General features: G+C 35.6%; 1 long non-coding RNA gene across 1 annotated transcript in view; it reads right to left on the bottom strand.

Moving 5' to 3' along the window:
* LOC134472529 (uncharacterized) overlaps positions 1–13,095 on the bottom strand; it is a 164,661-nt gene extending 151,566 nt beyond the window's left edge. Inside the window, exon 1 of the long non-coding RNA XR_010042394.1 lies at positions 12,835–13,095. This is a non-coding gene — a long non-coding RNA (uncharacterized LOC134472529). The remainder of the gene's footprint in view (positions 1–12,834) is intronic.
* Between the last annotated feature and the right edge of the window lie 2,168 nt (positions 13,096–15,263).

Genomic DNA, 15,263 nt, shown 5'->3' with positions numbered 1-15,263 from the left:
GCTTCTCAGCACTTTTGGGATCTCTACCCTTTCTGGCTCACAGAGGACGAATCATCTTAGCGGTGTTGGGAAAAGGGGGTCAAGGGTGGGGCCTGCCTGCTGGACAGAGACGAAAGTACAGGGACAGCAAGAGAGCCCTTCTCTGCATTGTTGAGCTGGTCAATTGGGGGCTGAGTAAAGCTGCAGTGACACCCTATGGGGAACATTCTGACCTGTTGCGTGGCCCCCAATTGTGGCCAGTGCAAACGCAAAGGGTCAGTGGAGTCAGACTGCGACTCTGAGCTCTATGGAGATGCGGGGGCACAAGTAACTGCTCCCCGCAAGACCAAGAAGTTTTCAAAGGGAACCAGGGATGGTCACCAACAGGAATATATCCATTACTGGAAGATGCCCAAAGGTAGGCAGGGGCAGACGTGGGGACACTGGCTGGCCTTAGGTGAAACTTTCACACCCTCGGTGGCTTTGAACACTTTCTTTCAAGAGTTGGCTTTATTAGGGCTGGGCACTGATGGCAAGGATTTCACTCCAACTGTGCCTTGCTTTTCTACACTTATTTCTGTCCTGTCCTGTGAGGCCACTCTCTTTCCATCCCCTATCAACCAAGATCTTGGCCCTACTCACTCCTGAATCCTATTATGGACCCTTTCTGTTATTAGCACTCTCTCTTGTCCTGTGGAACTTTATTAGGACTTTTTAGTATATTCATTCCCTTTTCTTAGAGTTCAAATATGTTAACATTTACCTATCCTTACCTAGACTGCTACCAAGGTTAATGAGACAAGTAAGCCCTGATTCTTACTTTGCTTCAACCAGTGAAGGCAAGGATATGCTTGCAGTTCAGATCCCAACACTTGAGGATTTCCTATGGAAATTCAAGTAGAAATTGTCATAGGGGTTTACATGATAACCTGACATTAGGTCTATAGAAGATGTTTCATCCTTCCAATTGAAATTTGAGTCCAGAAAAAAAGATTGACGCAAGGGAACTTTAAATACCTAACACTCATGAGATCATGAGATGTTGCTCCAAAATTTTGAGACAAAACATGAACTTGGGGTTTAGTTAGGAAAGTAGAGCCTTAGGAATGAATGTATCACACCCTGCCAGCTCTGGAATGTCAGTTACTCCTTATCCCTTCTCCTATCCTGCCACACCTGCCAGTACAATACTTCACAACTGCTAAGATTGTCGAAGTGAAAGGACCCTGCTAGAGGAAACAGATGAAATCTTTGATTTTTACCACCAAGAATTTGGAAAATGATCAATGTTGGTAAAAATAATTGTGAGTTACAAGTTGGTTCCTTAATGAAGACTGTCCTTGTTTATTTTTCCATTTTGAAGTACTGGGGATTTAAACCAAAGCATTTGTAACTTTCTCTATCCATAGCCCTGTATTTTTTTTAAAAACAAGTGTATTTTGGGACAAGGTCTCTCTATATCACTAAGTTCCCCAGGCTGCACTTCACCTTGGAATCAATCTACATGCTCATCAAAGACAGCTCTACTTAGAGCGTAACACTAAGTCTTTGAAGTGGAAAAAATTGTAACAGAAAAATATGAGTCCCAAATGGCAGAGTTTATTTCATTACTATATAGGAAATGTCTTATAATTTGTTCTTCATTTTAACTTTAGTTGGACTCTTAATTACTTTGTTAAGACTAAGTAAGCCCAAAGCCGGGCATGGTGGCTCATGCCTGTAATCCCAGTACTTGGGAGCCTGAGGCAGGAGGATCCTTGCGAGTTCCGGATCAGCCTGGGCTACAAAATGAACTCAAGGCCAGCTTGAACTACATAGCATGAGACCCTGTCTCAAAAAACACAAAAGAAAAACAGAAGACTAAGTAAGCCCAATATACATGCCTTTGTAACATTTTTGGAACTATAAAACTCATTAAAGGATGAATAAATGTACAACTTACACTTTAACTGCAAAGCACATAAGTATTTATGAAAACTTACACTGTAATTGATGGTATAAAGTAACACTCTGACTGATTTTACCAAAAAAATTAGAAGTGTTTTGTATTGCAAATATGTACTAATAAAAAAGGAAGAGCATAAATAGGACCTTTACATAGTTCTTCATGATTTACATGTTGTCCTGTGTTATACATCACACTTGACCCTTCCTAATACAAAGAAAACTCTGTACATTCTCTGTATTGTAGATTAAGAAACAAAGTTAGGAAATGACTGTGTGCTTCTAGCTACCTCCTAGTTCACATAGACATGGATATGGTACATATGCCTAATTCAATCTTTGCAGGGGAAAGAAAACTTTTCAGAATGCAACTTATATTGTATTCATAATGTAGACCTGTCTCTTAGACCTTACTCTCATCATACTTAGTTTCATTTAGGTTTTGCAAAACTCAGAGGCAACAGTTACCTTGCTGTGTCATTTGTGTACATTCACTTTAATGGATAAGAACAAAAGTTTAAACAAATAGCCTAAATTTTCTTCTGAAGTCAAAGTGCTTTTTCTAGGAACTCAGTTGAAGGTGAGAATGCTGTGAACATTAGGGGAAGCTGGCAAGAGGGCAGGGGAGGGTAGGAGAATGATAAGCAGCACTGAGTCTGAAATACTGAAAAATATTTTGAGCATAAAGCCTGTTGTATTGTATTTATTAAATTTTACATTCTATTTGTCTTTTACAATTGAATGCTTAGGGTCAGGGAAATGGCTCGCTAAGGCACTTCCGTAGCATGCAGAGAGCACAGCTGGATCCCCAGCACTGCAAGAAGGGTAGAGTTTTGGCACTGAGTACAGTGACCAAAATCCTGGGTTATTTGACTTCAGTTTGCATAGATAGGAATACCACAAGGTCAGATAACAAATGTAAAACATAGGTACATTGAAAATCTGCTTTTTGTCTTTATTTCAGGTAATTTTATATCAATTTCCCTGTAAAGTTCAAAATGCCTCCTAAAAATTTTTTTTAAATTAAAGTGAAGAGTTTTATGGATGGGTTTTTTGTTGTTGTTGTTGTTCTCTTGTCAATTATTTGAGAATAACATTTCTTCAAGTCATTTAAGAAACTAGTGTAGATTTCAGATATATGCAAAACTATTTTTGTATTACTTTACATTTAGCAAGTTAAGTTGAACTATCACATACTCAAAGATACCTTATGATTTGGCAAACCTTTAAAATGTAATCACATACAATTCCATTAAATGTTAGCTTCTGGGGACACAGACAAAACTATTTTGGTTAATCATGAGTTACACTGACTTATTATAAAATTCAAATAGTATATTTTGTCTTATAATTTAAGTCTATAGGATGAATTATTTTGTAGGGAAAGCATTTCAGTATTAAATATTCCCATGACAAAATAAAGTTAACTTTCATTTTTTTGATCAGCATTAGAATCACTCTTCTGGACATTTGTCATTCTTTATAGCCTATTTCACACCTACATCTGAATAGCTATATTCTAAGACACCTTCAACTTAATGATCTTAAGTGACAAAGCAAGAAACAGCATTAGAAAAAATCTTAGAAGAAATGGTAAAGCTTGGAAAAGATATCTAGTTTTGAGGACGCTGAAACAAATGTTTACTGAAGAACCTATCAGTGTTCAGTACAGAGGAGATAGTGCTGTACAGACAGCCCCATCCTAACCCTGATCCTTATAGTCTAGAGGGGACAAGGATAGACAGTATTTGTATAATTTAAAAGTCAGGTGGCAAGGTGAGGAGACAAAGTGAAATTGGATAAGAGTTGGTGTGGGAGGCCACTTTTACCAGGGCAATGGAAGATGCCTATTTGATTTAAATGATGTCTAAGCAGCCCTAAGTGTGAGAATGATCTGAGTTGGGCAATGCTTCCATGCAGAGAGATAGCCCTCTCTTTTTTGATATCCTTAAATGGGAACAAATTCGGTTGACCAAGACTTAGACATGCGGGCAACTTCAGGACAGCAAACGACATCACAAGAAGAACTTGTGGGTCAAAGTCTTTGTATGCCTAATGGGGTTTGACAAAGACTATTATGGACTTTAGTTGTCACAAGAAACCACGGGAAGATTACTGGCATAGGAAGCTCTCTTTGTTGTTGTTGTTGTTGTTGTTGTTGTTGTTGTTGTTGTTGTGATACAAATAATTATTTTTTTATTTAAAAGGAAAAAGAGAAAAAAACAAAAATCAAGGTGGTGCAGTATACAAGTAATACAGAACTACAAAAAAAGTAATAAATCACCAGTTAACAGATTACACATTATCTTGTTAGAGATAGTTTCTCAAGTCACAGTATCAAAGTATAACAAAGTGGACATTCAAACAGAGAGACTGCAAACAGTTGTGTTCAATGATCCAACCAAAAACATTAATATGGTCAGCTATTTAACACCCCTAAACACACTTGTAGTTGTATATGTTAGAGCACTTCTTTTCCCTCTCTTTTTACAACAAAACTTACACATTTTGGGTTTTATTACTCCTTAGCCCTTATTACTTTTATTTTTTGGAAGAGAATAAAGTCAAATATGGCAAGACAAAGCTGTCAATCAAAACCAAGGATAGACATAGTACATGATTTAAAAACAGAGTACAAGGTTATCAACAATGGTTACCATAATGCTTCTTGCTTCCTTACAAAGAATTGTCTATCTCACTAGGTATTATAAAGTTGAACAAAGCAGTAGAGAACAAGAACAATAAAACTTAAACATTGTAAACATTACAGGACTTCCAAAGGAGATAATAGTCAAAACAGAATCGGCATCTTAGTGAATCTTATTGCCTTCAAAGTAGTTGCTTACACCCCCAAACGATACTATCATACAGAACGGAGCAGAGTCTAATCAGTCAAAACAAGATAGTAGCAGTATTACAGGACTTCAAATCCAGTTAATAGAAAATCAAAAAAGTTACTATAATATATCCTGCTAATTTTAACTTTTCCTCGTGGTTAAAAAAAAACATAAAAAGTAACTAAATAATTTTTCAATGAATAAGGGAGAGATTGAGATAAAAGAGGACATAACAACATAACAATACAGGTCAAAGCATGACTGTTTCAGCAACCTAGTGCTTCACCACCAAATAACCCAACGTAATAGTAGTTACCATAGTGTGTATTTTTCCTTGAAATATTTGAATATAACTTCATATACTATAGAGGAAGCTCTCTCTTAAAGAAAAATAGCAAACCAACTGTAAATTTCAGATATAAGATGTGTAGAAATTGACTTTAAAATATGAAATACGTGTTGCCTTAAAAGCTACCTTGTTTTCTCATCCAATTCCCAGAGTATTAAAATATTTAAGCTACTCATGTAATAATAAAGAAGTGTTAATTTACAACAATTCAAAGAAATTGAGCAAAGCATTCCTAAGTAATACATAAGTAAAATGAGGATTAATACAATATACGAATACCACATCTCAGTCCCAATCAGTAAAACACAGACTGAGGATTAAACAGATAGGGAAGGACTGAAAATGGATGGAGAAGCTGATTCAGACTGCAGATCAGCAGAGACTACAATAGAGGTGTCAGGTGGGAGTGAGCACTGAGCAGCAGTATGCAGGAGTTCTGCTTCCTGTGACGTACCCTCTGATCAGCACAACCAGCTCCAGGCAGTGGAATGTGGATGCCAACAAAACCAACATTCTGCATAGAAATTATGAATCTACAATGGTTGTGTTTTGGATCTTAAAACTAATATAATTCATAGCAAGAGAATATTAGACTGGCCAGTGATTTAGCCCAGTGGTATAAGCATGTGCCTTGCAAGCACACAGTCATGAGTTCAAACCCGGGTACCAAAAGAAAAAAAAAGAATAATAGACCAACTGGGTAAATGCTGTAACCTTCAAATCAGCAAGTGCACAGCAGTTGGCACAGAAACTGTGAATATCTTCTATTTAAATGGTATTTATTGAAATCAGTGTCTTTTTCTAATCCTGCTTTTTTCCTCCACTGTTGTTCATTGTTTTTTCTCTTTATTATTTTGATGAGAAACATTAATTCTTGACAGTTTCCAGCTGCATAATTTTAATATTTTGGTAGTGCATTTCATGTATTCCAAGTCACGTGTGTGACTTTCTGTTTTTAATAGTTCTTCAATTGAGATGGGTGTCTCCATTCATAGTATCTTAGACATTAACAAAAGCAATATTACATATCAGTAATGTTTTATAGATTTATTTCTCTCACAGATGTTCACATGTAGACTTGAGTTAAATTTTTAAAACTGTATTTCACCTATAAAAAACCACTGTGCTGTGAAGTTTAAATTTTAAACTCGTAATATAAAATTGGTGGATATTCCAAAAGAGTTTTAATCATAATCTCTAGTTATAGTTTGAACTATTTGTATATATTTCTAAAAATCTTTAAGGCATTTGTATAAGTTTCATGGTACTCAAAGTTTGCATTTTCTTGACATCTGTTTTAAGTTGTATGTACGCAGGTGAGTGTGTCTGTGTGTGTCTGTGTGTGTGTGTTTATGGTCCCTAATGATTTGCTTTATCTCTGGTAGTTACACAATCATGATAATGAAAGAAGATCAATGTGATATAATTAGTGTCCCTTTTGGCTCTTGGAAATAGTTAATACACTGTAGAGTATTAATACAGTTCTTATCAGTTTACTCTCTAGTAACATAAATGTCTATTGGATAAAATGGCAACACATGATGTTTACTATTAGCAGAAAGAGCAAGCAGTATACTATAGAAAACTGTGGTAGGCACATGATAAACTAGTACTTCCTGAAAACTGTGCAATGACAATGTTCAAAGTAATGGATACAGTGCCTAACATACATAAAACTGATGTGAAAATAACCAGTGTGAAAATTCGACTACTAAGTATGGGACAGTAGTCAAACTCTCATCAGATATTTGTAAATTAAAGGCACAGTAATGTTTCTCATGCACATTCACAGGATTTTAACAAAACAAATCTGGGCTTGGAGTTCAAACCACCGGTACCATGGGTACCACCGGACCCTAAAGTGCCCTTATGCCTTTTCAAAAGCAATTAGCCCTGTACATTCAACTAAGAAATCCACTCCTTTTTGTCTAATCCCTGCATCTTTTAAAATCTTTCCTAATCAGAAAAAGATGATTTCTTTTAAAATACTATCTATAAAAAAAGAAAACACTATGTACATGAATATTTTTCTCATAATAAAATCAAATTTTATGAGTGACTAAATCTTCAACCAATAGGAGATTAGCTACATAAAGTACACAATACCTTGCTGCACTGTTATGGTATCAAAAGAGCAAATCTGCTCAAAGGGCTGATCATTTTGTGGTAATAAAATATGCAGTGAATTGTATATTGATGTTATTTTTTTCTTTTTTAATTGTTCTGGAGATCAAATCCAGACCTCTGTGCTTTCAAGGTATGTTTTTCACAACTGAGTTATGTTTCTGAGCCCAAGAGCTACTTTTGAAACATGCATAATCAAAGCAACTAAAACAAATGGTGGTGGGTATGTGGATAATTTTTAAACGCAGTAGTTTGGCATTTACAAACTGCTGTTCATAATATCTGTTAAATGAGTCACTGACTCTTGTAGGTCCCCACCTTGAGTGTGATCATCAGTACCGCTGATTAACCAGCACCCTTAACAATTACAAATGAAAGAAAATTTATTCCAAAATAGACTTGCATAACCAGTTAGTTCATACAGGTTGATCACGTACAACTAGGCCCACGAAGTAACACTTCTCAAAAGCCCATGTCCGTTCTCCTTCCCTCTGTCCATCTCTTCTGCCAAACATTTACTATTCCTGATGGCAGAGGTCACCACCAGCAGCTGCCAGTTAGCTAGATAACAGTCCTAGTGTCTTTCTCTTCTGGTTGTTGGGAGGACTCAAGAGACTTGTGATGCAGTGACCAACCCTGGGTCATATGCCTATTGTATTACTCTAGAGAGGGTGCAAGCCTTTCCCTTGGGCTCATTTCTTTTATTTTTGCACATTCTCTTTATTTTAAATACCAAACTTCTTGAATTTTGTCTTCAGATACATAGTCTTGGAGACAGAGACAGAGACAGAGAAATAGAGAAAGACAGAGAGAAACACAGAGAGAGAGAGAGAGAGAGCATGTGGGGGGGTTTAAACTGATTCATCTGATTTTGATACTTAGTTTTTCTGGAATACATTCAAAATCTGTCATTACAAAGGTGCCAATACCTAATATAGCTCTTTCTATAATTTATTTCTAATAGTAAAATAATTCTACAAATTATATTGAGAAATTCAAATGTGCACATATTGGTGTTTTAGTAGGACGTGGTCCTAAAGTTGTCAGAAGCTTTAGAATACAGATGGCCATGGAAGCCTGTACCTGTCACCTTGTGCATAAAGTGATTTTATTTTTCCACATAACTAAGATTGTCTCAGCTTCTAAATGATATGCAAAAATTCATGTATTCTTCAGGAGTTCTTATATAAGAATTATTTTACTAAACTTGATTGAGGAATTACCATGAAGAATAAAGAAAGGTTTTAGTAAGTTGCTAGTGATGTCATTGTACCTTTAAAATCAATTATTCAAATTCTTGTTAAATCTGAAAGATCAATATTATATGTATCCAAAATTCTATCCATAGTACTCAGAAGAGCAAAAGTAGTATTCAAAAGAAGGTAAATTTGTGAAGTGCTGAGTTAGACAGTAGTCACTAATAAACTGATTATTTTTTTTATATATCAGTGCCCATTTTGAATTTTGCAAGGCCAAGGATATACAAAAGAGTGTGACTGGATACTAAACACTCTAAAGTAGAATAATTAAAAATATGTGCTTAAGGAAATATTGCTTAACCACTAGATTTTTTGAATATTGGTAGAGTGTGTTACAAAACTGGTTAAGTAGCCCGAGATTTTTGAGGACAGTCACAGCACACGCCATAATGACTTTTATTATCCCTTATAATAGCAAATTATGTATTATTGAAGTTTAAGACTCTGTTTTATAATATCTACTAAAGAGAAGACTTTCCCAATCTAGTTCCAAGGTGGACTTCTGGGCAGAAAGAAGAATCAAAAATCTATGTACATAGACAAGTTTCTAAAAAAACAGTTTTTCTCAGGAAGGTGATTACAGATTAGCACTTTGGATTTTAATCCTAGATCTTCCATCATTTATAGTCTCCAAACAGCACAGCTATCAAAATGAGTTGTCTTGTTGAATGCAGCTAGAATTAGCCATGTCATTCATGGTCTAAAGAACGTTTGATGTTTTTAAATATTTGTCACATTGAACTGGTATCTAACAGTGCATCCACGATGCAAGAGCAAGTGTTTGTTACTCAAAACCGTTCCTGAAATGAGCCAGTAATACCAGCAGAGAAGGCCATCCTAGGCCATATATTCATCTTAAAGTGAACTTGGTTCATGGAAAAGCTACATTAGATTATTTAGGTAAAATTTTAGAATAATAAGTCTAAGATACAGCCTGTTTTATTCTGTATGTGAAAAGGGACTCTACAACTTTACAGTTCTCTGGGAGAATCCTTATATTGTTGCCTTCATTTTATTTCATTCACATTCATAACTAAAAACATTTTACAATGCTGTTAACATGATTTAAAGGTATTGGGAAGCTGTTTTGAAAAGTATCTACATTTCTACTGAATGAAGTCATGACATTTTTTTTCTTTTTCTCTGTAGAAGGAGCTTCGAAATTAAACCCTTCTGATGATCCAAAGATAGGCACAATTTTCCTGAGCAAATCTCACACATACGGTAAGACTACGTTTCCCCATCAATGATCAGGCTGAAAACTATTGTCATTTTATGTGGTTGATACATTATACAAATATTTACAAGAACTTATATATTGGATTCAGTTTTTCAATTTTTTGAATGTGCATTTTACTTTTAATATCTGATTATATACTTTCTTTTAATGTCACTCTAAAACTGAGAGCTTGTTTACTCTCTGTTAACACATTTTGCGGCCTCTTTATCACTACAGGAGACCACATGATTAAGGAAGGGGTCATGGATTTAAACTTATTTTTCTGTATTATTTTGTTCCTATCCCCTTCTTGCACAGGAAATGTTGTAAGGAGAAATAATAAAACTTAGTTTACACTTCGATTATCTTGGCATCACATTTTAAAAATCATAGATCCAGATATGCAGATAGGTATATATGTGGATAGAGCCAACGAGAGTCCTACTGTGTCATCCCTTCCATCTCACTGTTACAGTGCTATAATCAAGTGAGCCTACCTCACACCAGATTTAGGATTTATGGCATTCTCAGAAATTGTGAGTTAGCAAAAATGTTTTTATCCTATGAAGAAAATCTGTGTAAACATACTCTGACATTAAGGGGTAAGGCAATGTGTGCAACTACTGTAAATCATTGTGTCCTGCTTACTCCAGAGTGAGAATAACATTTGTGAAATCTAACTTCTCTTCTTCATGTTTGGATAAATTGCCTTTGTTGTTGTTGTTGCTGTCATTTTATTTTGTTGCTAAAAGTCTGATATATGACAAAATTTTCCAGTTGATTACAAGAGTAAGAATTTAAGGAATGAAACTCCTGTAATACTTGGAAAAATGCAGCACAATGAAAAATGGGGATTCTTATCTATATTTTCAATTCTGTACAATTTTCTTTTTTTTTCCCAAGGGAGGAATGTTTTTTTTTTAATTTAAGAGGAAAAAGAGAAAAACACAAAACAAACCAAAGCGGTGTAAGTGTACACGTAATACAGAACTAAAAAAAAAAAACAAAAAAAAAAAACAAAAAAAATAACAGTAAGAAATCACCTGTTAGTAGATTACATATTATCATCTTGAAAATAGTTCCTCAAATCACAGTATCAAAGAATACAAGGTGGACATTCAAACAGGGAGACTGCAAACAGCTGTGTTCAATGATCCAAAAACATTGATATAGTCAGCTATTTAACACCCCTAAACATACTTGCTGTTATATCCGTTAGAGCTCTTTTTCTTTTTTTTTTCCCTCTCTTTTTTACAACAAAATTTACACATTTTGGATTTTATTACTCCTTAGTGCTTATTACTTTTTTTGGGGGGGGGAGAATACAGTCAAATATGACAATTTTCTTTTTGAGCTGGTCATTTCTGGTTAGCATTGCTGTGTTTTTCCATTTCTTCAGGAGAGGAGATGTGCCTCTCACATGTAGAGTGTGGGATAAAAAACAAACAGATCCGCACTCCTCTCTTCAGGGGAAAGGAATATGCAGGTGTCTAGCTTGAGAGGAAACAGTATGGGAAATGCTGTGGTGGCCCATGTAACTCTGGAGTGTTTGCTTTATGTACTTCATTAGGCCAGAATGAATTGTGTGCTATTGAGAGGGTGTTCAGTTAGATTAGCACATTCATTTCAAGCTTGATATTTCAGGTGGATTAATTTACAGTTGTCTAAAGAATCACTAATATTTTTAGTAACATCTGCATTAACTTAGTAGGTTATGAATTCTAGAGCAGAAAGAGAATAGTGAGTGCCTAACCAGAAACTTGTTCATAGAGCCGTCTGCTATTAGATATTTGTAATTAAGCTATAAAGCAATATACAATTACAAAGTAGTGTGTATTTACTCAGGAAAGCCTGGTAATAGGAGAGATATGTAATAAGTTAACTTTTTTCTATTAGCTAATGTTCATCTAGGATCCAGTTTTACAATTTTCTTTCATGTAAGGACAGTCTGTCATTTTCTAGTGTAAACAGAAGGCATAAATAAATATATGGTTTTCACTTTATCAAACTTGTCTTGGCAGATAATTGGCTGATTTTGGTACCCAGTTCTAACTCACTACCTTGTGCTTGCCAGGCAGGCACTGTGCCACTGAGCTATATCCCCAGCACTAGATGATTTACTTTTAGAAGTAAAATACTCATTTTGTATATTCTCTATATTTATAATCCATCAGATATTTTGCAGTCAGTTCAATGTACATTTCTAAGGCATTTGTATTATAATAGTTTAAGTAGGTTTATTTGTTTTTCTTATTCTTAGTGCATGACCAGAGGAACAACACCCATCTCAAGCATGTAAGTAAATAGTTGATAAGGAATTGAGTAAATCTGATTGTTTTTGCCATGATTTCTAAACAAATATAATGAGGAGCCAGTCTGAGACCATAGACTTCCTTTTCTGCATTTTTAATGTATCTTGTATTTTCCTGAAATGTTTTAAATTTACTTCACAAAGTCTTTGAGTTAGTAATTTCCATTTTTAAGGGTTTCTGATATTTAAGTTCCATTGTGGTAATATGGGCACAGTGTTAAAGGTTTGTATGAAATATTTGGCTTTAATTTTTAATCTTTTTAAAAATCAAAATAAACTATTTAACACATCAGTCTTTAGCATTGTCCGTCATAACAGGTGAATGTTTAGCTTCCTCTTTCCGCAATGACTTTATTCTCCCCAATTTCCTTCAGATGCATCATACAGTTTTATTTTTGTTTTTGATATTTATTGAGATCATATACTTTAAAATAAATAAGTAATTACCATTTATGACTATTGTTTACTGCTAGGTTATGTAATAACAGTCACACTGTTCTGCCTCTTTGTACAATTTAATTCTTTGTCTAAAGTATTTCTGAAATGTACACAGCTCTGCACTACTGCTGGACGATCCCTAAGGAGCATTAGTTCACGAAACCAAGTAGGATAAGTAACCCCAGCGCTCTTTCTGTTTTCATGTTCTTCCTCTTTGAGGGAGGTCAATTTTCTATTCTTAATGGGACAGTTTTCTTAACAACAATCCCCGCAATGCTGTAACATTAGTCATGTGCCTACCAGGACATTGTTCACATTCTAAAACACCCTTGCTTCGGTTTTCTCCCAGAGACCGCCCTCACTGGCTTTCCTACCTTAGAGTGACAGGCTTGTCCTTAGGCCTGCTGCTTCACTTTCCCTGGAATATCTCCTTGAAGTCTGTCTTCCATAGGGCTCTGTTGCAAGTGTCCTCACTGTCCTAGATTCTTTTGTTTCCTCTGTCTTGTGCTCCCCTGTCCTACTGGAAAACTTTCTCCTGTGAAAGGGCATATGGATAATTTTAAGAAGCCGGCCTGTAAAGGAAAATATAGTTTTTAATAAAACATAGATTTGCAGGTTGATGCCAGTTTTCACAAAGCTCTTCTCATTACTAGTGTTGTTCTTAACTCTGCTGTCCCCATATTATATACCTCATGAATAACCAGCTATAGCCACTCCCCTCCTCTGGAAGCTTTCAAAGGCTTCTCTATCTTCGGGATGCTGAAAGAACAGACGGGTTTGTTATTGACTTTTTCATCTCCTTGGGGTGGTCTTTAAAGTCTGAAAACTCCCTCTTCTTTAAAAGTCCTTGATATATTCTCTAGTTTTTCTTATACTTTGTTTATTCAAATATTGTGTTTTTCATACTCGTACTTCTTCACTCATGTCAAATGTCCGTCCTCTTTCCATTTTCTACTTTTTCCTTTGGCTCTGATTAAATATTAGTTATTCCTTGAATTGAAATTTTTCAACCTGGTATTGAAGTACTTTTAAACTTCTAATTTGCTCCTGAATTTCTAGCACTCCCACAAATTCCTTTGTTCCTCTTACAATGATCTCTCTTGTCAGAGGATTCCCTGAAATACATGGGTGACCCTGGCATTCCCTGGACTGAAATACTGTATGTGAACAAAACTTTCATTTCACTAGTGGGCTCCACTGTGAGAATTTGGCAGTGAAATCAGGTTTTCCTTTGCAGGGCTTTGGGCAACACCTGGGGGCCAAATCTCTTGGACAGCCTGATATCAGAGAAAAAGCTCTTCAAACTCTGCCTGAGGAATACAATCAAAGCTGCCTGCTTTCCAGAAACTATTCATCGTACAGTGTTTCCTCCACTAATGTCTAGGTCTCAGCCATGATGTACTTGATATCTCTAAGTTTTAATGTCTATAGAATATAATATCTGCATAGCACCTGCAGAGATGGAGGACAGGTGTACAATGGCTCTACATTCATTTCCTATGGTTTTTCATGGCCTCTGCTTCACATTTTATGCCAAGGTGCTCTGTGCCTCAGAGTGCCCTAATATTTTCCCGTGTGAGTTAACAGTATTTAACTTACAGTTCTCACACATCAAAAATGATGTCCATTCTGGACCCAGGTCTCATGTGTAACATTTATTTTATCCTTTAATTCAAATAATATTTCAGGAGCAAGTTGAACTAGCTGCATGTTCAATCAATCCACCATTTTTAACTTAATTAAAACTTGTAGTTCAAGGGTAAGTGTGTCTTAGTTACCTATTTATTGCTGGGACAAAATACTCAACACCCACAAGTTAAAGGAGGTAAGGTGTCTTTTAGCTCACATTTTGTAGAAGTTTTAGTCCACAGTCATCTGGCTCCAAAGCAAGAAGTCATGGCAGAGGAACCTGAGAGCGGATATACACTGCATGGAATGGCAGGTAAGAAGCAGCAAGACTTCTTCCTCCTTTCAGTTTTTATTTAATTCAGGCTATAAGCCTCTTGGTTGGTGCCACCCAAAACCAGGTGCATCTTCTCTCTCCATTAAGCCCATCATTCACACCCAGAATTATGCTAATTATCCACACAGAACTATGCTAAACCATTCAGTGAACTAATTCAGTATCACACACCCATGATTCACTGACCTCTTCAGAAGTCTCTAGACTATAAGCACTAGAGGGTTTAAAGAAACATCTAGTGTAAGCAATAACCAAATGTATTTAAATTAAATACATATAATGGTATTAACTTGGACCCTTAAATTAAATACATATAATGGTATTAACTTGGACCTTTAAAAGTATGTATCTCCAATATATTAAGGATTCCTTTAACTTGTAGATGTCAGATGATTTCTCCCAGTGAAGAGAAAGTAACTAACACAGAGTTTTGTGCTGGTGGTGGGGTTATTGCTGTGCTGCTGCTACCTGACCATATGGTTCAGAAGCCTTTATAAGTGGCATGTAAGATCATTTGGAAAGGTCTAGAGATACCAGCTGTGTATTTTTTATTACAACTGAAAAAAGTGAAAAGAAAAAACAGTTTTAAACTGGCTAGTGGGAGAGTAATAGGAAATGTAAAATGTGTGTGTGTGTGTGTGTGTGTGTGTTACATTTGCAGAAAATAAGTTTGCATTTTGCTCATATCCAAAGGCTTTGTCAAAGGCTGAAATTAAATTAATCTGGTTGAAGAAATTTCAAGGCAGTTCAATGTTAAGGTACTGGCATGGTTACTGTTGATGGCTTTCATCCAGATCTATGTTGAGAGCAAATGGCCCAAAAGAATATTTAAAATGTTTT

The sequence above is a fragment of the Cavia porcellus genome, unplaced genomic scaffold (assembly GCF_034190915.1).
Source record: "Cavia porcellus strain 051 isolate PalLab524CR breed Dunkin Hartley unplaced genomic scaffold, mCavPor4.1 scaffold_23, whole genome shotgun sequence".
Lineage (NCBI taxonomy): Eukaryota > Metazoa > Chordata > Mammalia > Rodentia > Caviidae > Cavia > Cavia porcellus.
Note: the sequence above shows the minus strand (reverse complement) of the source record. Positions and strands in the feature narration are given on the sequence as shown.